We start from the raw sequence: 18,609 nt of genomic DNA, 5'->3' as shown, positions 1-18,609 counted from the left end.
TATTAAATCTCAGATGCCATCCACTGAGGTACATCATTATTTTATGTATCACTATGAAAGAAAAAATGTTCTCAAGGCGTGCCACTGATTATAAGATGTATTTGCTCCAATTTCAGAGATTTTAAAATGCAGGGGTTGGGGGGAGGATCTTAGAATCAGTGAAATATGGCAAATATTGGGACTTCCCTGATGGTCCAGTGGCTAAGACTTGACCTTCCAATGCAGGGGGTGCAGGTTCGGTCCCTGGTCAGGGAGCTATGATCCCACATGCCTCACGGCCAAAACACCAAAACATAAAACAGAAGAAATATTGTAACAAATTCAATAAAGACTTTAAAAATAGTCCACATCAAAAAAGGAAAAAAAAGAAATATGCCAGATATTGGCTTCCTTGATTATTGCCTGCAGCCCTGTTAGGTCAGAGACTCTACCTTGCTTTCTGCTGAGTCCTCCATACCTGGAATTGGGCCTGGCACAGAGCAGGCTCCACAGATACTTGTTATTGAATGAATCAGGGGTCTAGTGCCCGCCTTTCCAGTAACTTGCCATACCACCCTGGCTGAGCAAAGCATTTACCTTTCTCTGTGCCTCTTTTCTCCATAATGTATTTCAACTGAACCTCACCAGAATTGAAGAAATACAAAGCCCCACATAAATGCAAAGTGGACCCACACTCTGCATCACCATGGCGATGCCTCCCAGCGCCTGGGATGGATGCAGGAAAGCCTTATTCTCTACCATCCCTAGAAACCCATCTTTCCCCAGGGCCTAATTCCTTCCAAGGCTCCGGGATTAACCCTTTCCAGCCAATTTTCTTCTGACACTTTGTCTGGGTTATTAAATGTGCTCCTTGCAAATGGACAAGAGGTAAGGAAATAGGCAAGATCCTTCCAGGAAAGAGATGGTATTTTGTAACTTTCCTGAATCTCTCCACGAAGACGACAGGCCAGTGTGCCATTGCCACAAAATATTTTGAAGTAATATCAGCATGCATGTCTCCGGGCAATAGTCTTTTCTAAACAAAATCTTGAGTTGTTGCAAGGCTCTGTGTGCCACCCTCCTGCTGAACACCTTATTCAGAAATAATGAAGAAAATAATAATTCATACATGAGTAACAAACACTTTGCATATGTTCCCTCATTTAAATTTCAGCAAAAATGTGTGAGATAGGAAGTATCATTATCCCCTTTTTACAGGTAGGGAAACTGAGGCATGAAGATGTTAAGTCACAGTAGGTTGCAGAGCCTGGCTTTGAACCCAGGTGGGTAGCACCAGTGCTTCACAGCCTTGCAACTACCTTACACTGAAAACCTAGTTGATGCTGGGCTCTGGGCTTAGTACAGACACAAATAAAGCCTAATCCCTGCCCTGAAAGGGTTCCTGCTCTGGTAGAGAAGACAGATCTGCTGGCAGAGATGGGTAAACAAAGGATCACAGGAAAAGAAAGAAAAAAGGCCTGTGCCTGTGGATAATCAAGGAAGGCTTCACAGAGGAGGTGGCTTTGAGCAGGGCATTGAAGGGAAAGTAGGAGTTTGCTAGGTGGGCAAAGAGGGGGCAGGGCATCTCAGGGAGAAGAAGCTTCTTGGAGGCTGGATCTGGGGAAAGGGAGGAGGCAAAAGGCAGGGCTGAAAATAAAGGAAGTGGCCCCAGGGGGAGGGAGTCTCCCTGCCTTGGTCAGAGAGCCGGAAAAGGATTTACACAGCTAAGGGGTGGGCTTGCTTTGCATTTTAGAAAGAGCTCTCAGGTAGTTGCATAAGGGGTGATTGCGGTGGGAAAAGGGGGAACACAGTTCAGCACCGTAAGGGACATTGTGAAGTGGAGGAGAGAAGGGTGGACAGATACGTAGATCAACTTTGCCTTCGAGCGTAGGAGGGAATGGACATCCACGCCTACAAAACGCGTGCAGTGACTGGCTAGGCCTTCTGCATGTTCATGTGGGATGACAAGGGTCTCTGGCAAGGTCTCTACTTCCACTTCTAAAACACCATCTCTCTGGGAATTCCCTGGTGGTCCAGTGGTTAGGACTCCGTACTTTCACTGCCAAGGGCCCGGGTTCAATCCCTGGTTGGGGAACTAAGATCCCACAAGCTCCACGGAGTGGCCAAAAAAAACAAAACAAAAAAACCCACCATCTCTCTGAGGCCACCATTTCAGGGCAGCCATGGCGGGGTCACACGCAAGCTGATGACTGAAAGCTGTCTGCTGAGAGAAAAGACTGAGGTAGACACAGGCAGTAGAGACGAGAGACCAGGACACCCCAGAGAGTGAAAAAGAGTTGGAGGGGGGGTAATTACAAAAAAAAAAAAGTTGAAGAGAATAATTGCCTGAGAACTTTTCAGTTCCTTGAGGCCACACCACACTACCTGCAATCAAGTTTCATGCAGATTACAGCTTTCTAGTAAGTTTTTTTCTTTCTTTCTTGTTTTCCTTTCCTTTTTTTTTTTTTTTAACTTGAGTGAGTTTCTATTTCTTGGAATTAACAGACCCCTAACACAGCCTTACGTACTGTCCTGTAATTTTCTTTTTCACTTTCTAGGTTCGCTTTTAAAATACAAATCCTCCTGAGGAAGTAATGCTTACGTCACTAATACTTTAGGATAAATGCCTTTTGTCATCTTCCTGAGTGACGGAGGTAGCAGGCCGGTAACACGAGCTGCAGGGGAGAGGATGCGGATGGGGCAGACAGTGGCTATGAAATGTCAAAGACAGAGCTGGCGGCCCTTACCATTGTCCTTCGGCCCAGCCCAGCATGCAGAACACGCTCACTGCGTTTGGGTCTGCAGGGGCTGGCTATAAAATTCCTGGAGAGAGTTATTCCAAAGCACAGGGGTATATTATAAAATGTAAAGAATTAGCTGGAAGTTTGGTATCTTCAGACTGGATCTGTGAGCCATTCCTAATTCTGCAAAAATTTAAGTTTCTTATATTTGCTCCATCTCAAAGAGTATGGCGTTTCTTCATTCTGCTGCACCAAAAACTTGTACGCTTGAGTAGTTTCTTCCACCTTCTCACATCCCAGACAATAAACTGTTAATTCACGAGAAGAAAGGCAGCATTCTTAGTTACCTACCCAAACACCTACACCCTCAAAGAGCCTACAACAGCAAGTACCCAAGCCACATTCTTGTTTACTTGCACTTATTTATACCCTTTCTCATTCCACAAGGGATCTGAGGGGGCTGCCAACTTTCTGTGTCATCAGATCACTAAACCAAACTCCTAGCAAACATATTTCTAGAGGGCTGGAAATATAACAATGACTAACATGAATAGAACACTCACTGTAGGCAAGACATTGTGCTAAGTGGTTCAAACGGATTCACTCACTCAGCCTGTGAGAGGTCCTACTGGGTCCCATTGAATCCACACCAGCCTCATTCGTGGGTTGCACCATTATGGACCACTAAGAAAGAAAGAAAAAAACCTGTCAACTAACTGGAAGATGCAGTACCAGTCAAGATGTGCTAGGCTGTGCTATCAAAACATAGAATCCGAAAGTTCCATGGCTAAAGGAGGAAGGTTTATGCTTCTCCCTCGTTAAATGCCCACTGGCTACGGCTTAGCTCCATATCACCTTCACTGTGAGATCCAGGCACACGGAACAGCCTCCATCTGGAACTATGCTGGCTGTTGAGGTGAACCTTCTAAAGCTTCAGCCTGGAAGTGACACATCACTCCCCTTCACACTCCATTGGCCAGAGCAAGTCACATGGCCGCCCCTGGGCTCCTCCTGTAGGAAGGGGCAGCAACAGAAATACAATTTCCTACTCTTGTATTAATTGAAAGGCATGTCCTGGTTACCGAGTCTAAAAGGTGAGAAACAGCACATCCTGGAATTGATGAAATACGGAACTGGAGGCTTAGGTGGGTCTTACAATGTGCCTGAGACCTCAGAGTGGCAAAGCTGGGGCGTCAGCCCAGGTATCACCAACTCCACCTCTAATCTGGCCGGAATAAGCCCTTATGGAGGTGGTAGAATCTGTCAGGTCCTGGGGAAGCCTGGGGGGATGGGGCCTAAATTACTCTCCATGTATTAATCTCTCTTTTTTAAAGACTCTTTTCTTTCAACATGTGTCGAGCCAGCACTGTGCTATAGCACACTGAAGAATAAGTCTCTAGTTCCCTTCAACAAAATATCCCAGGTCAGTCAGGGGTCAAAAGGAAGAGTCACAGAGGCTAGCTGTTAGCTGTGCAGAGGCAGGCGTGCCCTTGGAGGCTAGGATGCATGTGGCCCCTTCCCAAACAGGGCTGGCTCTGGTCGTAAATCGTCCCACAGAGAGGACTATTTACTCTAGGCAGAGGCCTGTGCGTGGTGGTCGGGTGTCAGGAAGTGAGCTGGCCATCGGAATGGAGTGTGGGTGGGGTGAAGGGACGTGGTCACCCGCTTCCACTGAGTCACAGAGGGCTGAGGTGGGGAGGCTGGCGGGGCCCCGCCCTGGTGCAGCAGGAAGGACAAGGTCGGGGCAGAGTCAGAGGCTGGGAGCAGGGAGGAGGTGGAGGGCTGTCTCAGGCCCCAGCAGGTCCCCGAGGGGGCTGGCAAACAGGCCTTTGATGCAAACGTTGCCCTGAGAAAACCACCCAGGATCCAGCTGGCAACCCGGAAGGCTCCTTCTGGTATGTAAATCAGGGTTGCCATGAGAACATCCAGAACCTTGCCTTTGTCTGGTTTGAAATTCAGAAGCTGCTGGCTGGGGTGTCCAATACTTATTTGGAAAAGTCATATTTAGGGTCCTTTAGCTGTCACCCTTGCTGCCCAGGGTGAAGGTCTCAATGGTGAGCAAATTTTCAGACATTTTCAAAATGGGAAATAAGAAAAGCTGAGGGTTAGAAGGAAGTAGAAAGGATAGAATGGGTTGGAGGGGATGAGGACAAAATATGAATGTGAAATGAGGCCAGCTATAGGATGACATTGCTGGTTAGTCATGGTATATAATCTGAGTGTGTAGCCCCAGCTCTGCATTATAAAGGGAAAGGGATTACTGCGTGGAAGGAGTGTGCAGGGGGGCCAGTCAAACAGCTGCTGGCCTCCTGCCGAGCTCTGAGGCCAGGCTGGCTGGTCAGGGTCCCGCCTCCCTCAGCAGAAGCTCAGGCTGCCCTCGCAGGGATCCCTGAAGCAAGGGTTCACCCACACGCTCTGCCCAGCTGGGCCCTAGCCTCCATGGTCACCCCCTCAGACCCCCTGCTCTGGCCTTTCTGGCCACTGTCCCTGCTCATGCCTCCTCTCCCTCCTTCAGGGCTGACCCCTGGAATTACTCCAGCCCTCGCTGTACAGGTGCTGGGTGTTCATTGCTGGGGCTCCTTTGACCGCACAGCATGGGGACCTAGCCTGCACTGGCTTAAAGGAGAAAGTGGAGAATGTGTTGGCTCATGTAACTGCAGGGGCTGCAGAGGAGGAAACCTTTTTTCTTGACCCTCTTAGGGTCCCTGGCTGGGTCTGCAAATTAAACTGAGACAGATTAACAGGAGAAAAGCATACAGATTTATGTAATCTAAGTTTTACATGACATGGGAGCCTTCATAAGGAAATGAAGACCCAAAGAAACAGTGGGCGCTGAGTATTTTACGCTAGGTTTGATGAAGAGTGGGCAGTCATGGAGGAAGAGGACAGCTTGAGGAGTAGGAAGTAATGTAGGAAACTAGGCCTGTTTATTAGGATGCTTCTTGGTGTCCTTTTGTCTTTGGAGGTAAGGACGCTCCTTTCCTCTGGGTGTAGGGAGGGCACCTCTCACACGAGGATTTTACGACTTTTTTCAGGAAAGAAGGGGTGGGGGTGGGGTCAGAGTAAACTTCCTGCTCTGCCATTTTCTCAAACTCCTTCAGCTTAAAATATTCAATAGGCCAAGATGCCATAGTTTGGGGTAGGCATCTTGAACCCCATCGCAACCAATCTGAGGAAAGTTCCAAGCTAGCGCCAGCAGCCCTGGGGCGCCCTGGTCGACGAGGGACTTAAACTCCATCTGTCCGTCTATCCCTGCTTGGCGCTCCCTGGAATGTTTTTCTCTTTAGGTTTGTTTCTTCCTCAAGTGGCTGCCCCCTAAGAGTAGAACATGGCCTTGCCGCTCCCTGTTGTAAGGTTCTTCTTACAATCCTGCAACCAGGAGAAGCCCTTCTTCCTCTCCTGGCTGATGGCATCCACCCCAGCGATGGGGGCAATGACGTCTTTGAAGAGAATTTGGAGGCAGATGGTGCTGGGAAGACCAGGGCAGTCTGAGCCACACAGATCATTATTGTCACATCATCTTCTCATTGTTGCAGGTGTTCATTAACCCCAAGGCCTCGACCACACCGTGAACTCCTCATAGGGGATCCTCTGCTATGCTTGTTCTGGGGTCCCCCAATAAGCAGGCTCTCAATAAATGTTTATTCACTGGTTAATTAACCCTCAACACCAAAGAGCCTGACCAGGACCACTAATCACTAAAACGAGACCTAGCCACGAAGTTTAGAGTGGATCCACAGCCCTCGGGAACTTTCAGGCTCTTTGGAAATCCAAAATCATCAGAGGAAATCCAGATCTCATCTTGCTGCTGCTGCTGCCGCCTCAAGAATAAAAGGGTCCTCTCCACCCAGTGCTCTGCTACCCGCCCCCCTAATCCCCCCACCCCCACCCAGCAGGGAAAGGCGGCTTTCAGGGAGGTCTCTGTGGGCCATCCCAAGGATGCGTGTTCATTTCTCTCCCACCAAAGAACCCGACCTTAAGGGCTGGGATAAAAATGGCCAGTTTTGGGGTGGTAGCAGGTGCACTGATTTTAGCAGAGATGTTACCAAAATGTATCTCAGAAGACAGTTAAGGGTTATAATTTGTCGTTTAATGTGTCCGTTTGAGAAGTGATCATTTCCAGGCCTTTCGGCTTTGTAATCACTCTTGTTTCCCACCCTGACATCCCAGGGTTGCCCGGCAGTGCCTCCCTGGCTCACAGCCAGCCTGTCTTCCCCACCTCCTCAGTGCTCTCTCCTGAGAGCCGGTCTGCAGATTCAAAGGAGGGCAGGTTACACACACTCCTCGGTCTGTGAGCAGTTATTGACTAATCTGTCAGTCGATAAGTACTTAGTGAGCACCTGTTGTGTGTACCAGTCATTGTGCTGGGGGCTAAGAGGACCCCTGAGAAATATAAAACTGGACCCACTCTCCAGGAGCTATGTCTACACAGGGAGATCCCTGAAGACAGATGATGCCAGACTGGATGGTCTTGAAGGGTCTTCAGGGCACTAATATTATGTGGTTATAGACTAGGCGATTGGGTCTGGGCTAGGCCCTGATTGGTAGATACAGTCTGGCTATCTGCTAACAGGTGAGCGGGATGGGGGGATTATATTCCAAGGACTGGGAAAGGTGAGGAAGTAGGAGAATACTAGGTGTGTTCCAGGATTAGGGGGTTGTCAGGCTTCGGCCAGAGCAGAGGATTTTTAGGAAAAAATAATAGAAGGTTTACTGCAATATTTGTTTGAGCCAATGAGCATGTAATGTATCTCATAGGCAGAAGAGAACCAGTAAGAATTTGAGCAGATAAAAAACAAAGTTGGACTGAAGTTGAATATTCATCATAGCATTCATATCCCACTTGCCCACTGCTGCCTCTGTGATGGACACTGCTGGTTTTGCACTCAGCAACCAACCCCACTTCTTTCTTTCTTTCTTTCTTTTTTTTTACTTTATTTTTGGCTGCGTTCGGTCTTAGTTGCGGCATGCGTGATCTTTCATTGCGGCGCACGGGCTCTTCGTTCCAGTGAATGGGCTTTTCTCTAGTTGTGGTGTGCGGGCTCCAGAGCACGTGGGCTCAGTAGTTGCGGCACGTGGTCTTAGTTGCCCCATGGCATGTGGGATCTTAGTTCCCCAACCAGAGATTGAACCCACGTCCCCTACATTGGAGGGCGGATTCTTAACCACTGGCCCACCAGGGAAGTCCCCCCGCCACTTCTTTCTTTCTAACAGAACTCTAATTATGTTCATGATCTACTCATTCCCCCATGCAGCCACGTGCCTCAAGGGAAGGTGGCATGCTCCAGAGTAAGTCTGATTTGCCTATCTTGCCAACCATTGGTTCTAGAATGAGCATGTGGCTGAGTCCTGGCCAATGAGAGGTGGAGGAAAGTCCACTAGGGGACCTCTGAGAAAAATATCCTTGTTTCTAAGAGAAACTCCTAAGAAGAGATGGTCTTTCTTTTTACTCTGGACATTGTCATGTGTGGAGGTGGCCATTTTGCCTCTAGTCTGAGGATGAAGCCAACAATGAAGCTAGTACGGCAGAGAGATGGAAAGAACTTGATTCTTTGATTACATCGTTGAGCCACTGAATCAACCACCCTGAATCCTGCCCTTCCTGTTATGTTGCTTAATACGTTTCCACATTAAGTTACTTTGAGTCAGGTTTTTGTTACCTGCAGCCTGAAGCATTCTCACTTCCTCCTCTCAGCTCTTGAAATCCTTTTTCCCCATTTAGCTCACTCTCCACTCTAATCAGGAACTCTAGTCTCATGACCCTTCCAGCTTCTCCAGTTCTAGCTACTCTTCCCCTTCATTACTGTCTTTCGTGTCATCCCAGAATTCTTGCATAATAGTTCGCCTTCACTCTTCTCTTGCCAGCTCCCTCCAGCCCTCACTCCTCACCAGCTCCTGCATACTTACCCACTAAGTCCCCAGCCACAGGTCAATCCAACTCTATCACTGCTGCTCCCCCACCCCTGAGCTAGGGTAACAAAGTGTCATCCAGCTTTGCCTGAGACTGAGGGGCTTCCTGGGGTTCTAGACTTTAAGTGCTGAAACTAGGATTATCCTGAATAAATGGATGGTGGGTGGCCCTAACAGTGACTGGTGAGGCCATTGGGGAAACTACCCAACAATGATCAGTGGCCATTCCCAATGCATGGTCTCCAAGCGCCACCTTAGCTTAGCCCTGCTTGGGAGTCCTATGACACAGTCTGGCTAGCCTGACACCATCCACCCCTTTCATTGCAATGATTGTTTCAAACCTTCACTGTGGCTCTCAACTTGCCTACCCAGCTCCCGCCATACTCCCTTTGCAGCTGACTTCCCATTTCACAGAGGAAAGAGAGACTATTGTCCGTAAAGCCCCTCATCTTCCCGCCTGCTTGCTCAGAATGCATCTTCTTTCCTGCTTCTAGAGGAAGACTTTCTCCATCCCAGTGCATTCATCAGAAATCCAGAGGCCGCCCCTACTTTCCTCTGCACCCACCTCTAGCTATCACACTCTCTCCCTCCCTCCATGACAATACAAGTCTCACTTGCTATCTGTTCCTAATTCTCCCTTCAACCTGGATTCTGCTCCACCGCTGCTTTTGCCAGACTCTCCAAGGACCCACTACTGGACCTCGTCTCAAGCCACAGCTGGCTGCCCAGTGTGCCCCTATCGACCACCCCCTCCTTGAAGACTGGCCTCCTCTTTGGCCCCATCTCCTCCTACTTCTCTGGCTGTTCCTGCTCAGTCTCTGTCTAGGGCTTCTCTTTCTCTGTCTGCACTGTAAATGTTGGTGTTTCCTGCTCTCCTTCTCAACTGTATACACTTCTTTTGGATCATTCCATCTATAACCATGGTTTCAACTATTATCAAATTCCCACAACTCCTCAATCTGTAGCTCAGGCCAAGATCTTTCTTCTATGCTTTGATCTGCATGTGTTGTGAAGCCATCAGTGTGATCATTAAGGTTCATGGTTTTAGAGTCAGACAGATCCAGGTTTGAGTCCTGGTTCTACCACTTATTAGCTGTGTGACTTGGGTCAGGTATCTTAAGCTCTCTGTGCTTCATTTTCCTCAATTGTAAGCCAGAGATCATAATGTACTTACCTTATGGAGCTGCTGAGAAGATTAAATGAGATTATGTAGAATGCTTAGTATAATGTCTGGCTCAGAGAAACAAGCAACGCAGTTATTTTTATAGCATTTAGTTGCCTAGCACTCATCTTCCCCCCCCCCAAGCTTTTATTTCCTGAACTGTGAGGCACTAAGCAATTAAAATCATTTAATCATTAAAAACAAAAAATAAAACCCCCATAAAGTAGGTGTTGTATTCTCTCTCTTTGTCTCTGAGGCTCAGAGACAAAACATCTTATGCAAGGTCACAGCCTGGGAGTGGCCAAGCCAGGCTTTGAATGGACTCATGCCAAAGTCCTCCTCAGCCACTACAGTTAGCCCAACTCTCAACATATTCACATCAAAATTCATTCGCTTTTCCGTGCCCCACACTTGCTTGCCCTTCTGCTTAGAATCCCATTTTGCCAGAAGGATGGCAACATTTACCTTGTCAGCAAAAATCAACCCTCCAGGGGCAAGAAGGGTGTGGAGGGCAGCCCCTACTCCATCCACCCGCCAGGAGGCCGCACCCTCTTGTCTCCACCCACCCACTGCCCTTGCTTGCCTGCAGCCAATGGGGTTACTGCTGCAGCCGCTGCTGGGGTCAGCACCTATCAGGATACCCAAAAATAACAGTTAAGGACCCCTGGCTGACACTAGCCTTGGCCCCAAATCCACCCCTTGCTCCACTGGTAGGGTGACGCTGCTAACACCTAACTATGTTCACTTCGTTCTCCTGAAGGTCCCCGATACCCCCTCCCCGTTTGGTTTCCCCAGGACAAAGTGTTAGGAAGATTCATGCAAAAGAGCCGTCCTGTATGAAAGGTTTGGGGGGCCGCTTGGAGGAAAGGGAATTGCCAAGGTCTGAGCCTCTGAATCTGTGGGGCTTCCCTGGTGGCGCAGTGGTTGAGAGTCCGCCTGCTGTTGCAGGAGACACGGGTTTGTGCCCTGGCCCGGGAGGATCCCACATGCCGTGGAGCGGCTTGGCCCGTGAGCCATGGCCGCTGAGCCTGCGCGTCCGGAGCCTGTGCTCTGCATCGGGAGAGGCCACAACAGTGAGAGGCCCGCGTACCGCAAAAAAAAAAAAAGAACCCAATAGTCGCATCCAGGTCTAATTCAACTGCCTCCCGGCCCTCCACTAGCTGTCCCCATGCCCCCAGGAGGGGTCAGTAGCGAGCAAAAGGTGTTGCCATGTTGCCATAGGATGGGGCTGGTGACCTTGCTTCTTGGCTTCTTATCCAGTTCCCTGGGCAGAAGTCCGAAGAAAACACTCCGGTCACACAATTGGTCTTTCATTAGCATCTTTTCTGGCGGGGAGAATTTAGGACTGAAGCAACTGGAAACTAGATTCTTCGCCGCCACCCCTCGCTCCAGCCCTACCCCTGTTGGGCTTCTCCTACTCCCGCTCCTGGGGCCTGGAGGCTCCGTGCTAGGGGGAACCGGGTGCGAATTTGGTTTCCCGGGTGTTTTCCACCGCCGGCCAAGCCGCCAGCCTCCCCAGCCCCGGTCCCAGGCCCACGGGAGAGTGGTCACGTTAATTGCTCCCGGGTCCTCCAGCAGCCCCCTCGCCCCGCCCCCAGGGTGACTCCTACCTTTTCCTGTGCAGCGGAGGGGCCTGCTGGGCGCGTCCCTTAAGTGGCACTTGTCCTGGTCGTTCCTGGGGTGGTGCGTGGCTCCCCAGGGTGTGAAGCCCGAGCCTGGCCGCACAGCCTGTCTGAGAATTCTTTGGACGTCTCCCACTGCCCGCACCACGTTTGGAGTTGTTTCGCAGGCCCGCTGCTGGAGGAAGACACCCAATCTGTACTGGAAAGAGAGATGGTCCAAAGAGCTGGCTCGCTCTCCAGCTACTCACTTCCTGGAAAACCACGTAAAAAGAGGAAAGAGATCTTCTCAGTCAATCAAAAAGACAGTACTGATCAGGGACCCAAACTGTTAGAGTGGTGGTGGGAGAGCGTGGGTAAGAATACCAAACAAAGGAAGAAGCCTACGGATAGTATCTTACTTACCGGGTAACCCCAGGGCAGTGACTGCCATGGTGGGCAGCACAAATCAATCAACCTGGGCTAGTTTAAGGTTTATGAACATCAACTTCTTATTCCCTGGAATTCTAGAACTTTACAGCTGTAGAAACCTTAGAGAACACCCATAATCATTGGCCCTCATTTTAAGGCAGAGACCTAGAGATTTAGGTGACTTGAGTAAGGCCATGCTGTTCCTGCTGTTAGTTAATGATGAGTCACACCTGGAGCCTAAGTCCTTAACTCTCCTTACACCTATTGTCAAATGAGCTTCTGCTCCCAGCCTCACCTGCCAGGTGGGGAGGCCATGAGTATGGTGTAAGCTCAAAGGAGCTGGTGTTAGGAAAGCATTCACCAAGTGAAGGGGTCTCCCTTAGGTTATGTAGAAACTTTATGTAGAAACAATTTTGTGTTTCAGCGGAAAACTAAATCATCTATGTGTATCATGCACACCCTCGAAGGTTATGAGATTCAAGCTCCATCCATTGTCTTTAAGCTATTTTTCAACTCTGTAAATTGTATGTAATTGATAGATATGTATATCGTATCCTATCTGGTAGAGATTTGACTTCTTCGACTTGTTCCCACCCCCACTGCATTGGCAGGAAAAAAAACCCACTTCTGTCTTCATTTGCAATTCATCTCAACATTAGAACTCCCTGTAAATTTGTGCTGTTTCTACTTTTCCTTTGAACCAGTTATGAAACTGAGTAGGCCCCTGTGGGGCCCCTGGGCACAGAGCCTTTCTGTGTCCCGCTTCTCTTGATTGTAGGGAATAAGCCTCAGTCTCCAAGACCTTCCCTGAGTTCCAAATGGTAGGTTCAAACAGTTGCTAAACAGGGAAGGGAGGGGATGCTGAGACAAGGGAGGAGTAGTCAAGAAACAATAATGCAGCCTTGGGGCAGGGTCCTGGTTCTGCCTTAAGGGAAACACATAACAATATCTTTGCACTCTTCCGCAGAACTAAAACCCCCAACAAATGGAAGATGTTAACTACTTGATGAAGCATTCTTCATTCCAGAGAGAAGGTAACCTTGAGAACCACAGAAGCTCATCGGGAGACCACCTGAGGCTAGATTAAAGGAATGCAGGCCCTTCACACACCCTGATCCTTATCAGCAACCCCACCCTTGATCCATTGCTATAAAACCCCTCTCCAAGTCCCCCTGGGACACACAGTTTTGAAGACATTAGCCTGCTGTGTTCCCTTTTGCCTGGCAAAGCAATGAGGCTATTCTTTTCTACCTCACCCAAAACTGTATCCAAGGTTCAACTTGGCACTGGTGCGCAGAGGCTGAGTTTCGGCATCAGTCATAACATCTATCTGCCTGTTTCCATCATATCATTTGAGCAAAGTAAACTCTTTAACGTGTGTTCATTTTTTATATTTTTATGGAAATCATGATTTTACCTTATAACAAAGTCGTACCTTGTCCCATTGTGTGGGGTGATGAGTAGCAGCTGATGAGTCTGTTTCTGTGTCCAAATGAATCCAAGAAGAGCTACACTTCTCTGAGTTTACAAGGGGGGACAGTGTGTCCAGGGATGGCAGCTAGGGTGGCTGACCTGGGCCCTGCATCCCCACTCACTGATTGGAAAGTTAGTCAGGAAAACTGGACATGGTTTAGGGTGGCTCTGACCTTCAAGGAAGGGAAGGGGGGGTCTCTGTCATGGGCTGCCCTGCAGATGAACTCTGCACTCTCTTTTTCTGCCATTAAACAGCTACTTGAGTAGACATCACTTCATTTTTTCTTTCTTTACTGGTGTTCATTAGATATTTTTAAATGTCTAATTGTGAGAACTTGTTCTAAGAAGCTTGAATTTTCATGCTGAGGCATGAAATTAGTGTCCAGTAACTCAAAGCCTGTCTGCTTCACTACTTAATTTAGAGATATGCTGGTTGGTGCAAGGCTTCTAGTGCCAAAAGACATCACTTCTGAAGCCTCTTAGCCAAGCACAATGAAAAATATAACCATAAATACTCATTCCAATGACTCCCCAGACCCTAGTCACAAAGCTTTTACACTGCATTTACTCAGGGCTCCCCAGCCAAAATCATCTCACTCGTTCTTCTCCAGGGTCCTTGGAAATGTCTGCGTCCTCCCACCATGTGCCTTACTGTGTACCCACTTCCTTGCAGGCCATGTATCTAGGTGCCAGGTTTAAGCTGTGGGCCATGATTTCCTGCAGTCATCAGCCTCTGGCTCCCTGGCTTTCCACAAGGTGATGTTCTGGCCAGAGGCCCTGGGGGCTGCAGCCTTGGAGTTTTGGCTTTTACTATAGGTGTTCCTTGCCACTGGGGTTCAGATGTGTAGGCAGAGCTGATGAGTCTCTGGCAGTGGCCTGAAGGATGGATTTGCAAAGCTGATTTGCATGGTCTTAGAAGAATAGAGGGAGAAAGGTGGGAGTTCACAAATTATAATTCTCCTCTCCCCCTTCACTCAGTCCACAGAGGCTAGTCCTGCTGCCAAAGGTCAGGCATGGACCACTCACTAGCCAGTCCCTACCAGGAGATGCTGTGAAGCCCCTACTTGTGTTTCTTGAAACTGGCTACAATATTAGAACTAACTGGGAATCTTTAGAAATACTGATGCCCAATCCCTGCCCCAGACAACTTAAATCTAGAGTTTTTTGTTGGCCATTGGTATTTTTTAATTGAGATATAATTTAGATATAACAAAGCACATGAATTGTAAATATACAGCTTGACGAATTTTTACACCTGGGTAACTCCCACTGAGATCAGTATTCAAGATGTGGAAATCTTCCAGTCCCTCTGAATTCTCCTTTCTGGCTTCTATCTACCTATCTATCTATCTATCTATCTATCAATCTGGCTGTCTATCTCAAGGCCCATCAGATCAGAAGCAGGGGCAACCAGCTCTTTTGAACTTTTCTAGTCCTCCCAACTGCTGGAGTAGGTGAGGAAAAAAAATCGTCCTTCCCTCTATCCATCTTAGGTTCATTGGCTGGGGCTCTGTAAATTAGACTGAAAATGACAGAATAATAAGAGAAAAACCAACACGTTTATTAACATGTGCATTGCACATACACTTGGAGCACACAGAGATGACAAAAGAACAAAAGATAAAATTTTAGAGAAGTCACAAGACAAAGGAAAAGGACTTTGAGGCAAAGGGCAAATAGTGGGAAGGCAGCTATATGGGGAAACTACTGGAAGATAAGGGCTAGTATTAGCAAGGTTTGTTTTGGAGATTCCTCTGGTGCTCAAGGTTGATAAGGGTTTAGAGTTGTCTCCAGTGATTAACTTCTGACCTTCCCGGAAGGGAGGGGAGGGGACATCTTTACAAATTTATATCCTACTTTTTTAGGTAAATAGGGGGAGGGCAGAGAGCTTTTCTTGTATCTGCTTCATCTCAATTGCCTTTAGCTCAAAATAATTCTTATGCCAAAATGGCATATTTTAGGGTGGCATAGCGTGCAACCCTTCACAGGAAACCCATGTCAAGCACTCTGGGTCCACCTCTTGGGTCCCCTCACTTGGCTTGAGGGAGAGAGAAATGCCCAGGACTACAAGACAAATTTCCTACTAGTATCTTCACTACTAACATTTAGAACAGGTTGCTTGAAGATGAGTGCCTGATGGGATCAGAAGGACAGAACTTAGCAGGTTTTCTGTTTGTTTGTTTGTTTGTTTAATTTTAGGGTTTCGGGCCTCGGTTGTTTTTGTTTTTCAATTTAAAAGCCCTGCCTAGAAGGTCCAGTACATTCCTTTGAAAAGAGTCAGCCACTTTTTAAATATGGGGGCTTCAGCTGTGCTTAACAGAAGTAAAGTCCTGGGCTTCCCTGGTGGCACAGTGGTTAAGAATCCGCCTGCCAGTGCAGGTGACATGGGTTCGAGCTCTGGTCCGGGAAGATCCCACATGCTGCGGAGCAACTAAGCCCGTGCGCCACAACTACTGAGGCTGCGCTCTAGAGCCCATGAGCCACAACTACTGAGCCCAAGTGCCACAACTATTGTAGCCCGCATGCCTAGAGCCCGTGCTCTGCAACAAGAGAAGCCACCACAGTGAGAAGCCTGCGCACAGCAACGAAGAGTAGCCCCCGCTCGCCACAGCTAGAGAAAGCCCGCGCACAGCAACAAAGACCCAACACAGCCAAAATAAATAAATAAAATTAAAAAAAAGAAGTAAAGTCCCATATGTCCTCCTTCATACTATTATGTGTGTGTGGTAAAATATACATAAGATAAAATTTATCATTTTAACCATTTTTAAGCATACAGTTCAGTGGCATTAAGTATATTCACAGTGTTGTGAAAACCATCACCACTATCAAACTTCTAGAACTTTTTCAGCATACCAAACTGAAATGGTACCCATCAAATTATAACTCCACTTTTCCCCCTCCCCCAAGCCCCTGGGAACCACTGTTCTACTTTCTGTCTCTATGAATTTGCCTATTCTAAGTGGAATCATACAATATTTGTTCTTTTGTGTCTGGCTTATTTCACTTAGCATAATGCCCTCAAGCTTCATCCATGTTGTAGGCATGTGTCAGAATTTCATTCCCATTTTTTTCTTGGCCGCACCATGTGGCTTGTGGGATTTTAGTTCCCCAGCCAGGGATCGAACCCACACCTTCAGCAATGAAAGCATGGAGTCTTAACCACTGGACCACCAGGGAATTCCCAGAATTTCATTCCTTTTTAAGGCTGAATAATATTCCATTGTATGGATATACCACATCTTGTTCACCCATTCATGTGGGACATTGATTATTTCTACCTTTTGGTTATTGTGACTAATGCTGCTCTGAATGTTGGCGTACGAGCAGCAGTTCAAGTGCTGTAGCATCCATATTTTTTTCAATGCCCCTTTGCTGATTCTAACATGCAGCAGGGTTGAGACTCCTGCATGGTTTGGGGGCTCCTGAGCTGGCCTTGTTCTCAAAGTCAGGCTTCCTCATAGGGCAGCTGGGGAAGCCATCAGACACAGAATCAAACCCTTTGTTCCATCAGGGTTTCTCATTGATCCCAGGTCACGTTCAGAGCTGCCTCCGTGGAGGTGGCGTCCTGTTGGTGTTCCTGTCTTCCTTTCTAATCAGCTGCCTCAGTGACACTGAGCTCCTGGGCCTTCTTGCAAATTGGTCCCCTCTTTTCCTTGAGATCAACTCCACATGTGAAACGGGGGTGGAGGCCTTTGTTTTCTACAAAAGATCTTGCTGCACCCTTTCCTCCAGGGCAGGGAGCATCTCTTAGTTTTTACATTTGCATGACCAAGAGGAGATACTCCAAGTTATCTCCTTAGAACAAAGAAAATCTGCCCCAAGATGACTTCCTGCTTCTACCAAGCCTCAGAAGCAGCTGTCAGCCCTTAAATTGCTGCTTCAAGGACTAAAATAAATCAGTCCTGCTTAGCCAAACACTCCGTTATATTCACAGGCCTGCCAGGTGACAGGATCTGGCTTTGCGTCTGAAGTGCATAGAGCAGCATGGGCAGAGGTTACTTGGGTGTGCAGGGGCCACTTTGCCATGTGGGCTGGGGACAGGTCCATTTCACTCTACCCTGAGGGGTCCACAGCGTGGCTCACAGGGTAGTAAGGACTTCAGGGGTTACCCTAGGGCTGAGACCTCAGGTTCTGGCAGGAGTGGCCGTGTCAATGCTCACCTTAGCTTTGAGGGCCAAGAGTGAGCTCATGTGCTCCTCTGGGGCCTCCAAAAATTGGCACTGGAGGAGGCCAACGTTCTGGGTATTCAAGTGGCACCTGCGCCAAGGATTTTTGAGTTTCGACTGCTCAGGGGGTCTTCTTAGGGCCTCTGGTCTGAAGAGACCTTGGCAAACTCTGATTCACCCAGATAATTCTCAAAATCAATAAACAGTGAGACTGATTCTTACAAAAGTAGTTTCAAATCTTCCCATTTTCCAGAGTTACAGTTAGTTTGAGTCTCATGTTCCCCAACTCTTCCTGCTCTGAGGGTGCTGATAGAAAGTGAAATGGTCAGGATTCTGAAAGCAAGGCCAGCCTCTAGAGAGTGTTTATGCAAATGGGAACTGTAAGCCCCAGAGCAAGGAGCTAGACTTCTCAAGACTTTCCAGCCTTCTGGTTTGCATAAAGCGGTTCTTGTCCTGAGGATGAAGCTGTTAGGCAGAAAGAGCTAAGGAAATCTGGGGCTAACATCTTCTCTAGAAGGTTTTCAAGGTCAAGGTCTTTCTAATGAGAGCCATCCAGCTATTCAGGAATAGCTGCCTTCTCGTCATCAAAACAGGAGCTGGAGCCCTGAAGAGGGAGGCAGGCACAGGGCCTGGTCTACCCTGGCTGAGAATGGGGTGCTGGAGACTCACAAGCTCTTTACGTTCACCTTCTCCATGCCAGGCTCTGTTCCCCAACAAACTTCAGGGGAGGACCTATTTTGTGCAAGTCACACTCCTGGGCCCTGAGGGACACAGAATGAGATAAAGCAATGTGAAATTTACTATCTGGTAAAGGAGAGACTCAGGCATACAAAGTAAGGAATCAATGCCCCAAAAGAAGTACAGGGGAGGAAAGACTTTCCTTGTACCCTCCTAGGTTCATTAGCTGTGTCTATGAAATAAACAGGAAATGGACAACAGGCAAATTAACAGGAGAAAAGATATACAAATTCATTATCTTTTCGTATTACATGGATGGGGCATGATAGGGGGAAAAGTGAATACCCAAAAAAGTGGTGGGATTTGAGACTTTATGTGTCCTCTTAATAGGGGAAGGGAAGGGGTGTACAGGTCCCTTAGGGGAGAGTAAATTATTTTAAGGAAAGATAAATGGGCCCTTAGAAGAA

The 18,609-nt window shown here is 47.9% G+C and overlaps 1 long non-coding RNA gene across 1 annotated transcript in view; it reads right to left on the bottom strand.

Moving 5' to 3' along the window:
- Positions 1 to 282: 282 nt before the first annotated feature.
- Positions 283 to 18,609, bottom strand: part of LOC113633579 (uncharacterized) — an 88,800-nt gene continuing 70,473 nt past the window's right edge. Inside the window, exons 8-9 of the long non-coding RNA XR_003438257.1 lie at positions 11,403 to 11,613; positions 283 to 3,404 (exon numbers count right to left, since the gene is read on the bottom strand). This is a non-coding gene — a long non-coding RNA (uncharacterized LOC113633579). The remainder of the gene's footprint in view (positions 3,405 to 11,402; positions 11,614 to 18,609) is intronic.

This window comes from Aethalodelphis obliquidens, unplaced genomic scaffold, assembly GCF_003676395.1.
Source record: "Aethalodelphis obliquidens isolate GAN/ISIS:26980383/991018 unplaced genomic scaffold, ASM367639v1 scaffold40, whole genome shotgun sequence".
NCBI classification, from domain to species: domain Eukaryota; kingdom Metazoa; phylum Chordata; class Mammalia; order Artiodactyla; family Delphinidae; genus Aethalodelphis; species Aethalodelphis obliquidens.
This window is presented reverse-complemented; position numbering and strand designations above follow the sequence as displayed.